The sequence below is a fragment of the Lissotriton helveticus genome, chromosome 7 (assembly GCF_964261635.1).
Source record: "Lissotriton helveticus chromosome 7, aLisHel1.1, whole genome shotgun sequence".
NCBI classification, from domain to species: domain Eukaryota; kingdom Metazoa; phylum Chordata; class Amphibia; order Caudata; family Salamandridae; genus Lissotriton; species Lissotriton helveticus.
In genome coordinates this window covers 954727002-954742906 of record NC_136068.1, presented here as the reverse complement: position 1 = coordinate 954742906, position 15905 = coordinate 954727002, and positions in this window count along the sequence as shown.

The following is a 15905-nucleotide window of genomic DNA, read 5'->3' as shown; positions in this document are numbered from 1 at the left end:
GCGACCAGACCTCATGAAGAAAAGCACTACCTAAAGGTTCATAACGACCTATTGGTATATATTTCATACAATTTGAAAACTTATATAAAGCAAAAGGCAGCATTATTAAACCGTGGATAAGGCACGTTGCCAAAAAACCCGCAATCCTCTGCTGATGATGTCACTGAGCATGTCATGAATGATGTAATATGTGACATCATCAGCAGTGGATTACGGGTAATAGTATCTCTAGTTTACTCCCCTATAGCTGTCTTTCTTTTAACATAAGTGTCTGTTTCCTTCCCTTATACTTACTGTTTTTGGTTCGCTTCCGGTTCGCGTACCGGCGAGCGAACTGGGAAGCGAACTAAGAGAAATAGAGGTTGGCACAGTTCCAAATATTGTACCAATTTTTTAATAACGGGGAGGTAGTTCTGAAAAGAACTTTTTTTTATTGTTTTTGTTGTTTTATATTTTTTTTATTATTTTTCAGAACATTTTTTTACTTTTTTTGAATTTTTCTGAACAGTTTTATATTTTTGGGGGTTTTTCTTGGAGGGGGCAATGAAAACGATTCATTGTAAAGGGCTCAACAGGAGCAACAAAACAAAAAAAAAGTATTTATTATTTTGGGCGTTTCGTACAAACTTGCATATGATAGTCAATAGCTCTGTTGATCAGAGTGATGCTTCTTTCTCCGTAGCAAATGAATCCATCGCAAAATACGCAGATGTGTTTTACTTCACCAAATCTCATTTGTATATTTGGCACCATCTCCCTGCCCTCTGGTCCCGTTACTTCCGGTACAACAGATCTTCTGGCCATAATAGGGAGATTATCTAGGTCGTTCCGAAACTGTGCAGCACTGTAGTTGTTAGGATGCCACCTAGTCATATGGCGATGCATTGTGTAGTTTCCGAAACTGTATTTTTTCTCGGTTCCTCTGGACAGTCTATCTTGACATATAAGGCAAGTTACGTATCTTGCATTTACTTTTTTCTGACCTTTGGGAATTTTAAAAAATTGCCAAATGAAGTTTTCTTTCCGGTGAGACGTCCTGGGTTCCTCAGGCAAAAACTGCCTCTCTTCCTGCTCTTCCTCGTCTTCCTCTTCTTCCTCTTCTTGCTGAATTATAACTTGAGCAGGTGGTCCACTCTTCCTTGGATGTGGTGGAGGTGGTGGGGAAGCACCAGCTGAAGCTACTAAAGAAGCCATTGCTCAGTGATCACAAAGGGTCTTTCTCTCACAATGATGAAAGTCAGAGTGAGGAAAGAAGGAGGGATTTTCATCATTTGGGAAAAACAAGAGTTCTCAACCAATGAAAAGTGTTCATTTTAGATTATATGACCTAGTCTTACATCATTAGGAAACCAAAAGTGAAATGAACCAATGAAAAGTGTTATTACCAAGTCACATGACTTGCTGTGTTTACGTTAAGCGCTTTGCAGGGCCTCCCGGTTTGCTTCCAGAAACCTGCGCTTTGTGACTCGCTTCGCGTACCAGTTCGCTAACGTAGCACGTCATATGACGTATCACGCGACAACGTGAAACGTCATGCGGACGGGAGGCGTCACGATGTTGTTTTCTAACGCGGCACTTGCGGTAAAGAAACGTTTACCGGCTCGCGGTCTATTTCGCGGCATCAAGGTCAGCTAACGGGAAGCTTCCCGATTCGCGAAGCGGGAACGAAGAAAAAAAAAAATTAAAAAAAAAAATTATTCATAAACATATAAAATATATTTTTGGATTTAAAGAAGAATACATTTTACAGCTACAGATATTAGCTGTTAAAAAACCAATGAAATTCACTGAAAAAACCATAGGTTATAGACCATATATAGTTAGGAATTAGCATTTACAAAACCTTGAAAATTCACTGAAAAAACCATAGGTTATAGACCATATATAGTTAGGAATTAGCATTTAGAAAACCTTATTTTACTCACACAAAACCATTGAAATTCCATATATAGTTAGTTGCACTAACTATATATCGCGCACCCGCAATCCACTGCTGATGATGTCACATATTACATCATTCATGACATGGTCAGTGACATCACTGATGACATCACTGATGACATCTCAAATGACATCACTGATGACATCACTGATGACATCTCAAATGACATCACTGATGACATCATGACACACCAATACCAGTTACTACATACGCACTCACTGATTCCTACGTCTACACACACATTCACTCATTCACCCATACAATGACTCATACATACAGTCACTTATTATTACAACACTATCATATGCACTCATACACCTATGCAGACAGTCACACACTGCCACTCATCCATGGAGTTACTCACACACCAAGTCAGTCCTGTAAAGAATCAATCACACTTCCATTTCTTCATCTATACAGTTAAACACAGAACACCATACTTCAGTGACATCACTGATGACATCACTAATGACATCTGAAATGACATCACTGATGACATCTCAAATGACATCACTGATGACATCATGACACACCAATACCAGTTACTACATACGCACTCACTGATTCGTACGTCTACACACACATTCACTCATTCACCCATACAATTACTCATACATACAGTCAGTTATTATTAGAACACTATCATATGCACTCATACACCTAGTCAGTCCTGTGAAGAATCAATCACACTTCGATTTCCTCATCTATAGTTAAACACAGAACACCATACTTTTCACACATATACTAACACATACTTACTCTCTTATACAATCACTGATACAAGTACACATTGATATGCACAGAGTCACACACCTCCCAGCCAGCCACACACACACTCAGTCTTCCATACATCCAGTCATTCTTCAATATGTAAAACGTATTTAAACTTTACAAAAACACACAGACACTAGATGATGTCATCAGTGATGTCATTTGAGATGTCATCAGTGATGTCATCAGTGATGTCACTGACCATGTCATGAATGATGTAATATGTGACATCATCAGCAGTGGATTGCGGGTGCGCAATATATAGTTAGTGCAACTAACTATATATGGAATTTCAATGGTTTTGTGTGAGTAAAATAAGGTTTTCTAAATGCTAATTCCTAACTATATATGGTCTATAACCTATGGTTTTTTCAGTGAATTTTATATATATATATATATATATATTACCTACTGGCGGTCGCCAGTAGGTAGTTATAGTTAGGACCTAGTTTCCATAGGAAATCCTCAACATTCTATTTGGATTAACTTTGGCCCTGGTGGATGAATCTTTGCGAATTTCTCAAAGAAGATGGCTCGGTCCGCTGCGCTCTTTCCAGGAACGTTTGGGGGGGATTGGTGAAGTGGGGGCTGAGATAAAAGGGGGGTCCCAAAACGTGTTTTCTCCATGTTATTTTCCATAGGACGTTTAGACACGGCTACAGGTCGAACGGCTGAATGGGTTTATAAGAAATTTGGCAAAACTGTAGAGTCCGGCTCGCAGATTATGCTTTTTTTGGAATGGTGTAAATCCGTTCAGTAGTTGCTGAGAAAATTAAAGTTAAAGTCAATTATATATCTGTAAGCGCGCACGGGTGCGCGCTCTCCAGCGGCTGCGCGCAAGCGGATTTTTTTTTTGCTGCGTGACGTGTGTTAACGTTCGATTCGAAGGAAATGAGGAAGTGTTGACCGCCATTTTGTCACTGCGAGTAAATATATTGTTCATTTGAAAGCGTTGGAACATGGAAAGGGGAGAAGGTAGAGATTGTTTTGCTGCGTAGGTTTTCTCAGGGTGTGCAGTAAGGTCCTTAAAGGCGAAAATATATATATATTTTTTTGGGTTGCGGGGTGCGCGCACTCGGGCGCACACACTTATTTAGAAGAGTGTGAAAATGGAGATAAATCAGAAGTTTGAGTGCTTTGATATAAGGTGGCTCTGAAAAGAGCCCTTGTGTTAATTGAGTTTTTTCTGCATTTATTAGTAAGTAGCGATGCAGAGCCGGATGTTGCAGAGGAAGATTCTGTTTCTGTCTTCCTTCTTACTTATTATGGTTTTTTCACTCTCACTCCAGGCTTTTAGTCTGTGGATGGAAATCCATGAACCTAGACTCATCTATGAAAATCATACTATTGATGGTTGACTGAGGCCAAGGAGATCAGAGTGCATGTGTGTGTAAGGTGATGTACCTTTGGGGAGATGACGTTTAAACGTAGCCTCTGAGTGCTTAGTTCGGTTCTGTTCTCTCACTGTTGTTGATTTAGAGCCCCAAATACAAAGGCTTGTTGTTGCTTGCGAATCCCCAAGTGTATATTTGCTCATACTGATCCATAACGCCCCGGCGTATCCATGTCGTAGGCTGCACGAGTGGGCGAAACTCAGCTGGCCGAGCAAGATTTGGGGAGGGGGCCGGAGTCAAGAGGAAACAAGGAGGGGTTTTCATCATTTGGGACAAAAAATATTTCTAAACCAATGAAAAGTTTTATTAACAAATCACATGACCTGTTATGCTTACGTTACACGCTCCGCGCCGCGCCCCGGATTGCTTCCGGGAAGCTGCGCTTCGTGCCTCGCGCACCGGATCACTTCCGGGTGCGCTAACGCAGCGTGTCATATGACGCATTATGCAACAATGCGATACGTCGTTGGGGCTGCACCGGAACTGATTGAATTGGTAGTCTACAGTGTTTCTGGAAGTTTCAGACTGAAGCTGGCGTCAGCATGAGAGCACCCCGTGGCTACGTCGTGGCCATTCTGCGAGCAATCATGGCAGAAGCTCCCCACCGGAACTCTGCGGGAGTCGGGGGCCCCGGTGACTCTTGTAGAATCTTCAAGGCTGATGGGACGCTTTTGGGAATGGGGCCCATGCCGTAGCAGTCAAGCGTCCGAGTTCCAGGGTTGTCCAGAGCCATCCTTGCAGGCCAGGCCCAAGTCTGTGGAGCCGACCGCCATTTCCTGACCTCCGTGGCAGCCGCCTGTCGCTGTACCGGAAGAGTGGGTGCAATTCAGCCGGATGGCGGGTGAGACGCTGTAATAGCAAGAGCAGGCGTAATTCAGCTGGCCGAGTGAGGCACTGTGCCGCAGGAGCGGGCGCAACTCAGCTTGTCGAGTGAAGCGCTGGGGTGTAGCTGAAAAACCTCCACCTGGGGAGGTGGGGGAGGCTCGTTCGCGCCGCCTCTCCCTTCCAGTGCACCCCACGCCGTCTCCTGGCGCAGGTATATGTGATGGTTGGACCAGGGCACCGCAGACGTGTCTTCAGGTCAAACGGATTGTGGGGCAAGGTCCAGAATGGAAGAGTCAACAAAAGGCTAAAAGTTCCGCCGGACCCCGGGAGCCGGCCGCCTATGTCGAGTGAAGTGCTGGGGTGCAGCTGAGAAACCTCCACCTGGGGAGGTGGGGGAGGCTCGTTCGCGCCGCCTCTCCCTTCCAGTGCACCCCACGCCGTCTCCTGGCGCAGGTATATGTGATGGTTGGACCAGGGCACCGCAGGACGTGTCTTTAGGGGTGTAGCTGAGAAACCTCCACCTGGGGAGGTGGGGGAGGCTCGTTAGCACCGCCTCTCCCTTCCAGTGCACCCCACGCCGTCTCCTGGCGCAGGTATATGTGATGGTTGGACCAGGGCACCGCAGGACGTGTCTTTAGGTGAAACCCTCAACTATGGCACCCAACATCCAGGACTTATGACATTTGTGGAAGGCAGTGACATCGAAGCATCGCAGGGACGAAGCATATGCAGAGTCCTTCCTACAGCCTCTGCGTTCCTTCTTACCTAGTTATGGTTTTTTCACTGCCACTCCAGGCTTTTAGTCTGTGGATGGCAAACTATGAACCTACACTCACCTATGAAAATCTTACTATTGATGCTTGACTGAGGACAAGGAGATCAGTGAAGCGCTGGGGTGTAGCTGAGAAACCTCCACCTGGGGAGGTGGGGGAGGCTCGTTCGCGCCGCCTCTCCCTTCCAGTGCACCCCACGCTGTCTGCTGGCGGAGATGTTGCAGCAGGCTGCCATGTAAATAGTTATTTAATTAAACGTTTTACCCTGTTACTTTGTTGGTGTGTTGTATATATTTATAATATTTGCATAGGGTTTCTCGTTATTTTGGGCGGGGTGGGCGGCGGAGGAATTTCACTGAAAAAACCATGCAATTGGATCGATATTGCAGCAGGCTGCCATGTAAATAGTTATTTAATTAAACGTTTTACCCTGTTACTTTGTTGGTGTGTTGTATATATTTATAATATTTGCATAGGGTTTCTCGTTATTTTGGGCGGGGTGGGCGGGGTGGGCGGCGGAGCAAATTCACTGAAAAAAACATAGGTTATAGACCATATATAGTTAAATATCTCAAGTCCATCTCTGCACTCGATGGAGATACAGGTCGTCGATCAAAAAATGTGCTGGCCACCTCTAATGGTAATAGCGTGGCCAGGGCTTTTGTCAATCCCTCTGCAAATTGCACAGGGTGCTCTTGTTTGACATGCCGCACCATGGTATGTATGGAAAAGGAATATTTTTTTGTTGGATTTCCTCTTGAGAGAAACGAGTCACATATCGTGCAGGTTACTTTTGGTGCATTTACTTTCTTTTGATCTTCAGGATAAGTGAAAATTTGCCAGATGAAAGATTCTTTTTTTCTTCTTAAAGGTAGTCGATCATTTTGTTCAGATTCGGAAGATGAATGAGATACGGTAGCCATTTCACCAAAGTCTTCCGAAAAATGTAGGACGTTGTTCTCTCTTGAGAGTAGAAAAGATAGTGAGAGAAGTGGGTGGAGTGCTGCGTGTAAATTCCAGAATAGAAACTAGTAAGAACCAATTGGAAGTGTTGTTTTCATGTTGCAGCAGGCTGCCATGTAAATAGTTATTTAATAAAACGTTTTACCCTGTTACTTTGCTGGTGTGTAGTATTTATTTATAATATTTGTATTGGGTTTGTCGTTATTTTGGGCGGGGTGGGCGGCGGAGCCGAGCTATCTTGCAGCCATCATGGCGTCGAGCTTGGTTTCTCTCACTAGTTTCATATTTCTCATGAGGGGTTGTTCCTAATGTTTCTATTTTAGCGAGGTGAAAAAGAGATCCTATCAGTGGCCTACTGATTTTGCTCGATTCCTTTTGTTTTTTCTAACGATTTTTAAGTTAAAGTTTGCTAGCACGATACAGCGGCTAGTTCGCATTTTATATATGTCTTTTTTATTAGGGGTCTCCTCCGGTGGAGTCGGACGATCTACCTCTAATAACCGGTAAGTGTTCCTCTGAAGGAATGCGTCTTGAAAGTGGCTGACTGTAATGTATGATATTTCACTCAGTGACTTTCAGGCCCATGCTGTTTCAAAACTGTGCATGTGCTTGAAGCAGGCGTAGGTATTGACGCAGCATTGTGAATATAGTGCATTGGTGAGCCTTTCTGGAGCTGCATCACAGTTGCGATGCAACTCTAGCAATGTATTAGTTTTTGAGCACAGATGTGTTACGCATGTATGGTGTTTTTGTACCATGGTGCGCCACATTTCAAATGTGGCACACCATGGGTAACGGAGCACTACCATACTGTGGTGCACATTAACTGGTGCATATCTGGGTATGAAGTAGTTAACATGAATCTGCCCCATAGGTTACAAATCCGCGTTTAGTAGACTGTTTGGCCTTTGTAGTTTTATGTTTTTTCTGTTATTCTATGTAGGTATGTAATATTGCAAGATTTTTGTCACGAAAAAGAAGCCATGAGTATTGGGTTTGTGAAAGATTGCAAGATTTTTCAAATTAAAAAGGAAAAATCATGGCATTGTTTAATATAGTATTGTAAATACTTATCTTTAACAATGATGAGAGAGTAAAAAAAGGTTAACCTGATGTTCGAAAGTTATTCACAGGCTTCTTTAGAGGAAGTATTCTATATAATTGTAGCGTGGGTGTTTCACTTTTTTATAGGTAATAGAATGCATTCTGCAAGCATGTAGTACTCCTCCTGCTACAGCATAAATATTCTTCAGTGCTTATTTTCATTTCGTAAGTGGTATTGAGACCGACACAGAACTTCAATGGATCGGAGGGGCTGTTCCTGTGCATCTGGAGGACTGCCAAGCCGTTGCAGCAGTGGGAGTGAGGCCTCTCACGACAGAGAACTTCAATGGATCGGAGGGGCTGTTCCTGTGCATCTGGAGGACTGCCAAGCCGTTGCAGCAGTGGGAGTGAGGCCTCTTACAGGGGCGTAGCGCAGCTCCTTTTGATGTTCACAATTGCAGATAACAGGGTAGAGATGTGAGAGAAGTGGGTGGAGTGCTTTGTGTAAATTGCAGAATAGAAACTACTAAGAACCAATTGGAAGTGTTGTTGTGAAGTCACATGACTTCACATGCGCGTCTCAGGACGTGTACGCGGTGATAGTATCTGGTCACGTACGCCATTTGGAAGTAGCGGTCTAATTCAGCGAAGTTTCAAAACGTGAAAAGGAGTAAATCCAAATATATCCGGATTTAATATATCTTCTGAGCAGGAATCAAGCATACAATTGTTAAAGTATAAAACCTTTTATATTTTTTTTTTAAATACCAAGGTGTGTACATTCGGTCACACACGAAAGTTGAAAAAGACATTCGGCTCCATTTAATGAAAAATTTCATAATATTAAAAAAGAAGCCTAGGTTTAGTCTCTTTGACGTATTATAAGTTCTTTGATGGGTCTATGAAGAAATTCAATAAGTTCAGATTGCAAAGTTTTCACGAAATATATAGGCGGGTGCGCGCAGTCGGTCGCGCACGAAAGCCTGGAAATGCGCTATCCATTTTATTGAGAACTGTTGCCGAGAGTGCGCACACCGGGTCGTGCACGAAAGTTTAGAAAGGCTATTTTTATTTACAGGCAAATTTTAATGCGTTGAAAAAAAGGCAAGGTACAGACTTTCTAATTCTGTATCGCTTTACAAGGAGTCTCTATGCAACTTGAACAGTGAAGAAAACGGCTTGTTTCCGAAAAAAATATTGCCAGAACTTTATTGACAAAAGTATAGGTTGTATACACAAGATATTTCTGAATTAGCATTTTAAAAACCAATGAAATTCACTGAAAAAACCATAGGTTTTACACACGTTAAATGAGTGATGTAATATGTGACGTCATCAGCAGTGCATTACACGCGCAAGTTATAGTGAGTCCAACTAACTATAACGTGGAATTTCATTGGTTTTATATCAGTAAAATTTCCACCTAACTACAACTGGTGTCAAACCTATGGTTTTTTCAGTGAATTTCATAGGTTTTGTAAATGCTACTTCCTAACTATAACGTGTGTAAAACCTATAGTTTTTTCAGTGAATATATATATATATATATATATTTATTTATTTTTGAGTATAAAATATTAAAACTCTTTGTTTAACATTATATTATTTTAATATTTCTAACTGATTACTATTTAACGAGTTTTAATATATCACTTTAAAGCCAATATTTATAATTAAAAAGCTCAATATTCGTAGCTGTTTCCGGTCGATGTTCTGTTTCACTATATTTTTGAACGTTAGTTTGGTTGTTCCCATTATAAGCTTAGGAACACAATATGATGGAAAACAGCATTTTTGACGTGATATTTGTGTCTCTTGATATTTTTGTTAGAATATTGGTCCGGCAAGCACTGTGTGCATGTCGGCAACCAATAAAGGTACGGCTGTCAGTGCTTTTCTCCAGGTCTTAGTGTTTGCAGTAAGTGCCTTACAATATGGAAGGAATCCAAGGTGGCCGTAATGATCCAGAACTGGATTCTGTTCAAGGCTTGCTCAAAGAACAAGGTGTGAAAATTAGTAAAACATTTAAATCACCACGCTTAATAAAGGTCAATGTCTTGTCACACAGTTTCCCTAATTAAAAGGCATATAGTTTAACATGCAGTCATAAATATGAACAATTATGAGCAATTGCGATAACTGTAAGTGCTTTAATTTATGTTTCCAGAGACATGACTCAAAATAGGTTTCACATATTAGAGAGGAACATAAAAAACACAAGAATGGATGCTGCCTTTTCCTTGAATGTGGATATATTAATCTGTGCATAAGGTTCGAGATCGCTTGTCAGCATTCGTTTCAAAGTGTATTGAAGTGTTTCTGAAAATCACTTGTTGTCAAGCATATGTTCCATGCGCACACACTGCTACTGTGATGCACAGTGTACCCAGCTGAGTGACGCAACAGTACTTTGAAGTCTGGCACAGATTACAAAGACAGCTCACTCGGTTGTGGTGCTGTTGCAGTGCTTTGGTCCAAAAGGCCAAAACATTTCCTATAAAATGCAGTGGCAGCTAGTAGAGAATGTGGGTGGTGGAGGGAGGACAATGGGTGGGTTTGAAAATATTTTTTAAAACGCACCTACCTTTTCCGCTGCCCGCATCTCTCCTCTGCTTCTATGCTCTTACTGACTCCAGTCCGTAAGAAGCTGCAGGAAGCACCTGGGCATGCAGGCTCCCCTGAGCCATTCACAACGCTGCAATGCAGTGTTGTGATTGGTCTGAGTGCAATGGATCTGCACTCAGATCGGGACAGGGAGCCTATACATATTCCCTACCAAGCTGTCCATTACAGCCTGGTGGGGAATATGCAAAGTGTGCATGACTTCTTGGCCAACAATAACAGCAGGCCAAGCAGTCATGCCCACTTAGTGTGCATAGTACACTCCTCCTCCCTGAGCCACCACTCCTGCTCCACCCTAACCCAGCCCTGCAGCAACCAAATATACAGCGATAATAATGATCAGTTATTATCATTTTATTTTTCCCTCTTTCAATGCTCTAAGAGCAGTGAATCGACTCTCCTCCGCCTTAGTGGAGGAAACGCCACTAAAAAACATGAAAGGAGATTTTTTAAGAAACAAGGAAAGACATTTCTGGGGTGTGTGTTTGGTGTTTTTCTATGTCCAGTGGTTCAATGATGTCTTCCTATGACTTGCCGTTTTCTACTTGGGCTACCTGGTAGACGAAAGCACCAATGACTCTGATCGTTTCTTGTCCCAGGGGGTACTTGTTCCCTGTAGCTGGGAAACTGGACCGATTTAACAGTCCCATCTGTTGGAACTTGCATGTTGCAGAAGTCAAGATTTGTTACTGCCATAGAGATGACGTGGGTTCTCGGAGCTTAACACTTTGTCAACCCATTAGAATGGCTATATCTTCTGAAATATTTTTTCGCTGGTGGAATCCTGGCCTGGATCTCGCATTGGCCAATGTTTTAGAGCTGGCAAGAGACCCTATCATTGGGTTTCTGTAAATGCTACCCTTGAACGGTAATTTCACAAATCTGGAATATGTCCTGACAGACTATTTAGTCAAGCAAAAATTCCCTTTGGGACACCTTATTCAAGTGACAAACGTTCAACAGAAAATTTGGACCACAAACACATAAACTAAAGAAATACTGTACTTATGAGGCAAAACACAAATGAAATTATGAAAAGATCTGGACAATTTATTACACAATGCAATGTTTAAAAACAGTAATTCAACAATAATTAAAAATGGGAAGAACATTAGTAGTAAGGAAACAATTAATTCCTATTAATAAAAAGGAGGTAGATACAGAAAATTAAATTCAGCAAAAATGTCAGAATTATTTCCTAAATGATTGAAACAAAATCCTCCTTTTTAGGTCGAGCGCGAAGCAGCGAAGCACCTATTGCTGGCGTGTTCGGGGGTATGTGAGACAGCGTTCAGGCACGAGCCTCGCTGTCTCAGATTCCTCCTCGAGGGCGCGCATGGCGACGTGCACCTCCCCTGCCTCGCATTCGCAGCCTCTCTCAATCACACATAGCCACACTCACGCATGCACGCACACACACATACACCCACGGCTAACAGACACACAGCCACACATATACATACACACGCACAGCTACACACGCGCACACACACACACAGTTACACCCACACACGCGCCCCCCCCCACTCACCGGGATCTTCTTGTTGCATTATGCACTCCGTATACAGTTAGTGCCCACTGCTCCGTATGCTTCCAATGGACACAGTACTTGTTAAATATGTACATTGTTGTTACTGTGCTTCCCTTTCACTTCTAACTAACTCTCTCTTAATAATCTCTTGCCTATTGTCCTTATTTCTGCCGATCAAACTCTCCATCTTCTCCCTCTCTCGCCAATGTGTTGTTCCTTCCAGGTCCTCCCCTTCGTCCTCTCCCTCCCCGCATCAACTTCGTCACATACCGCCTTCCTATCAGTGCGCGGCATCTCCGTGACATCACCCACCCGGAAGGGATATCCCAGCTCCTTTCCTTTCGGCCCGCTGACGAACTGCACACGAACGTGGCAGTCACCCCGTGATTCAAGCCCTGGCACACCGCACACGACCGTGGCGGTGCCCTACAGAGTGCCTTCCAATACTGTAACCAAGGTAAGCCTTCACTGTGACAAGCCTCTTCATTCTCGGACCCCTCGCCATACCGGCACTCATTACCCCGATTTTTGCATGCAGCTAGGACTCCTCAGTGCCTTCCCGCCGCCGATGCTCCGCCCGGACACGGCCTGAACCAACCCCGTTTCTCCTAGGTACGGGTTACTACTCAAGGTTTTCCTTCCTTCTCTCCCACGCACCACGCCAACAGTGCTTCACCCTAACCACTGTTTCCCCTCCCTTGCCCCACAGGACTCTGCTGACCTGCCTGACGCCGTGGCACCGAGCCCCTCGAAGCATCTTGAAGCGGGCACCCACGCCCCCCAAAGGTATTATGTGGCGTCTCTTCTCGACCCCCGGCTGTTATGAATCACTTACCTTATTCGGCCTCACAGCCACCAGCCTCGCCAGTTCACACACACCTGCCTGGTTTTTAATACCTAACGCATAACTCCCCCGGCTGCTCGGTAGTGTTTTCCCTTACACGGCCACACAGCAGCCACCCCTGCCAATCCCCACATACCTTCCTAGTTCTCTACTACTAACGCAAACCTCTACACTGATCCCACCATACACCCTAGACCTTCCTGACTTACCCACCGCTCCTCTCCACTCCAGCAGTCAGCCCTGCCCACTCCAGCCACGTACACGGGCATTTTATCTTTCGGACTTCCAACAACAGTGGTCCCACCCAGATTCACGTCTCTGACTTTTCCCGCTCCACTTCCTTGATCTGTCTCTCCAATACAGCCTCCAACTCCAGCCTCCAACTCCACCCTCCCCCCTCCAACTCCCCCCTCCAACTCCACCCTCCAACTCCACCCTCCAACTCCACCCTCCAACTCCACCCTCCAACTCTACCCTCCAACTCTACCCTCCCTCACTCGGGGACATCCCCACATCACTCGGGGACACCACCACATCACTCGCACCACATCACTCGGGGACACCACCACATCACTCTGGGACACCACCACATCACTCTGGGACACCACCACATCACTCTGGGACACCACCACATCACTCTGGGACACCACCACATCACTTTGGGACACCACCACATCACTCGGGGGCACCACCATATCACTCAGCACCACAACAGCACTGTCCTTGCTTGCTATGAACAAGCATTGCCATAGCCAATAGGACTCTCATTAGGAAAGTGTAAGCTATTGGCTTTGTGAATAACAATGCTATTAATTTATATATTTTCAAAGCCAACGCATATTAAAAAAATGGGTCATTTACAATACCAATAGCTCACACTTTCCTAATGTGAGACCTATTGCATTGCAAATGCTTGTTGTTAATGCGACGCGTTTCGGTGGATCATAGGATCAAACCACCTTCATCAGGGTTACATGGAATGTCTTCCCAACAATTATAACTCAGAGGTTTATCTGAAAGCGTAAACGCATAGGGTAGGTACCTCTTATGCTAAAAAACCATCTCTCATCCAGCGAGTTAAAAAACTTCTCAGGAACAGCAATCTTGCTAAATGTTAAGTAACATCAAGTGGTGAGATGAACCAGAACAGTCTCGGCGATACAACTGCTGGGCACCAAAGTGAATATGCAATTAAAATGTATGTCCCGTGTGTCAACCTCCAGCCCACTGGTTTTCAAGCCAGTGGGCTGGAGGTTGACACACGGGACGCCGATATTGTCAATAATCTGTTGGTATCCGAAATACATGAATTACGGAACCATCGTGGCTTAATAGCAGATTCCTGCATTAGCATATACCTCTTCACGTCTACCGTGTGCCTGTTTGAAGATTTCCTAACAGTACATACATTTTAATTGCATATTCACTTTGGAGCCCAGCAGTTGTATCGCCGAGACTGTTCTGGTTCATCTCACCACTTGATGTTACTTAACATTTAGCAAGATTGCTGTTCCTGAGAAGTTTTTTAACTCGCTGGAAGAGAGATGATTTTTTAGCATAAGAGGTACCTACCCTATGCGTTTACGCTTTGAGATAAACCTCTGAGTTATAATTGTTGGGAAGACATTCCATGTAACCCTGATGAAGGTGGTTTGATCCTATGATCCACCGAAACGCGTCGCATTAAGAAAAAGGAGGATTTTGTTTCAATCATTTAAGAAATAATTCTGACATTTTTGCTGAATTTAATTTTCTGTATCTACCTCCTTTTTATTAATAGGAATTAATTGTTTCCTTACTACTAATGTTCTTCCCATTTTTAATTATTGTTGAATTACTGTTTTTAAACTTTGCATTGTGTAATAAATTGTCCAGATCTTTTCATAATTTCATTTGTGTTTTGCCTCATAAGTACAGTATTTCTTTAGTTTATGTGTTTGTGGTCCAAATTTTCTGTTGAACGTTTGTCACTTGAATAAGGTGTCACAAAGGGAATTTTTTCTGGACTAAATAGTCTTCTTGGTACCCCATCTCTTTGGCTGTGGGGTCCCTCTCTCTTTTATTAGAGATATGTCCTGACAGATACAGGAACCTCAATGTATTCTCGGATGAGGTGAAAGGGTGTCCTCTAGGGTCTGCAGACATTGTCACAATACACTGGATATGAGGCGAAAGGTGGCTTAAAGCTGCTTTGTACATAAGGCCCCCTTTCATGCTATGGTTAACATGAACGGGGTGGGCAGTGGGTGTTGCAGTGGTCATTCCACTGCAACATCCATTCATTTTGATGCTGTCCCCTATGTACAAGGGTGGCGTACGAGGAAAAATGCATTATTTCTCCTCGTATTTACTTTTTCCAGGTGTGCTACCTTGTGCACACACATGGAAAAAGCAAAATGCCATTGATTTTTTATGTACAGGAAGGTGTCCCTTCCTGTACATAAACAAACTTTTTTTTAGAAATTCAATTTTGTCACTTTCATGTGTGCTGCATGAAGCAGCATGCATGAAGATGACAGAATGGCATTTCTAGGATTGTTTATGTGCAGGAAGGGACCCCTTCCTACACATAAACAATCCTACCCTGCATGCAGACACCCTTGCACTCTGATGTAATGGTGCCTGCGTTGGTGCTAAGGGCCAGATGTAGGTAGCCCAATACCGGTCGGTAACGGCCAAAATTACAGAATTTCGGCCGTTACCGACCGGTATTAGGCATCTGAGATGCAGGGGCCTTATTTAAGGATTCGGTAATTTACCGAATCGGTAATTTAAAGAATCGGTGAATTACCGAATTCTTAAAATACCGATTCAGCAAATTACCGAATCCTTAATGTAGGGAGCACTCAAGAGAGTGCATTTGTCATTTAAGGATTCGTTATTTACCACCAACTAGAAGTTGGTGGTAAATACTGAATACCTTTAAAAAAACAATTATTTGCTTTTTTTAAAGTGCCATGTGGCAGACATATGTGTGCCACATGTGCACCCATGCACTATTCAGGGGTGCAACAGGGTGTCAATGTGACACCCTGCCACCCTTGTAAATGGTCCCCCTATTACCGTTTCGGTATTTACCGAATAGGTAATTCCCATTCATTCCTATGGGCCTAATGGCCCATAGGAATTCATGGGAATTACCGATTCGGTAAATTTACCGAATCTGTAATTTAAGGAATCGGTAAATTACCGAATT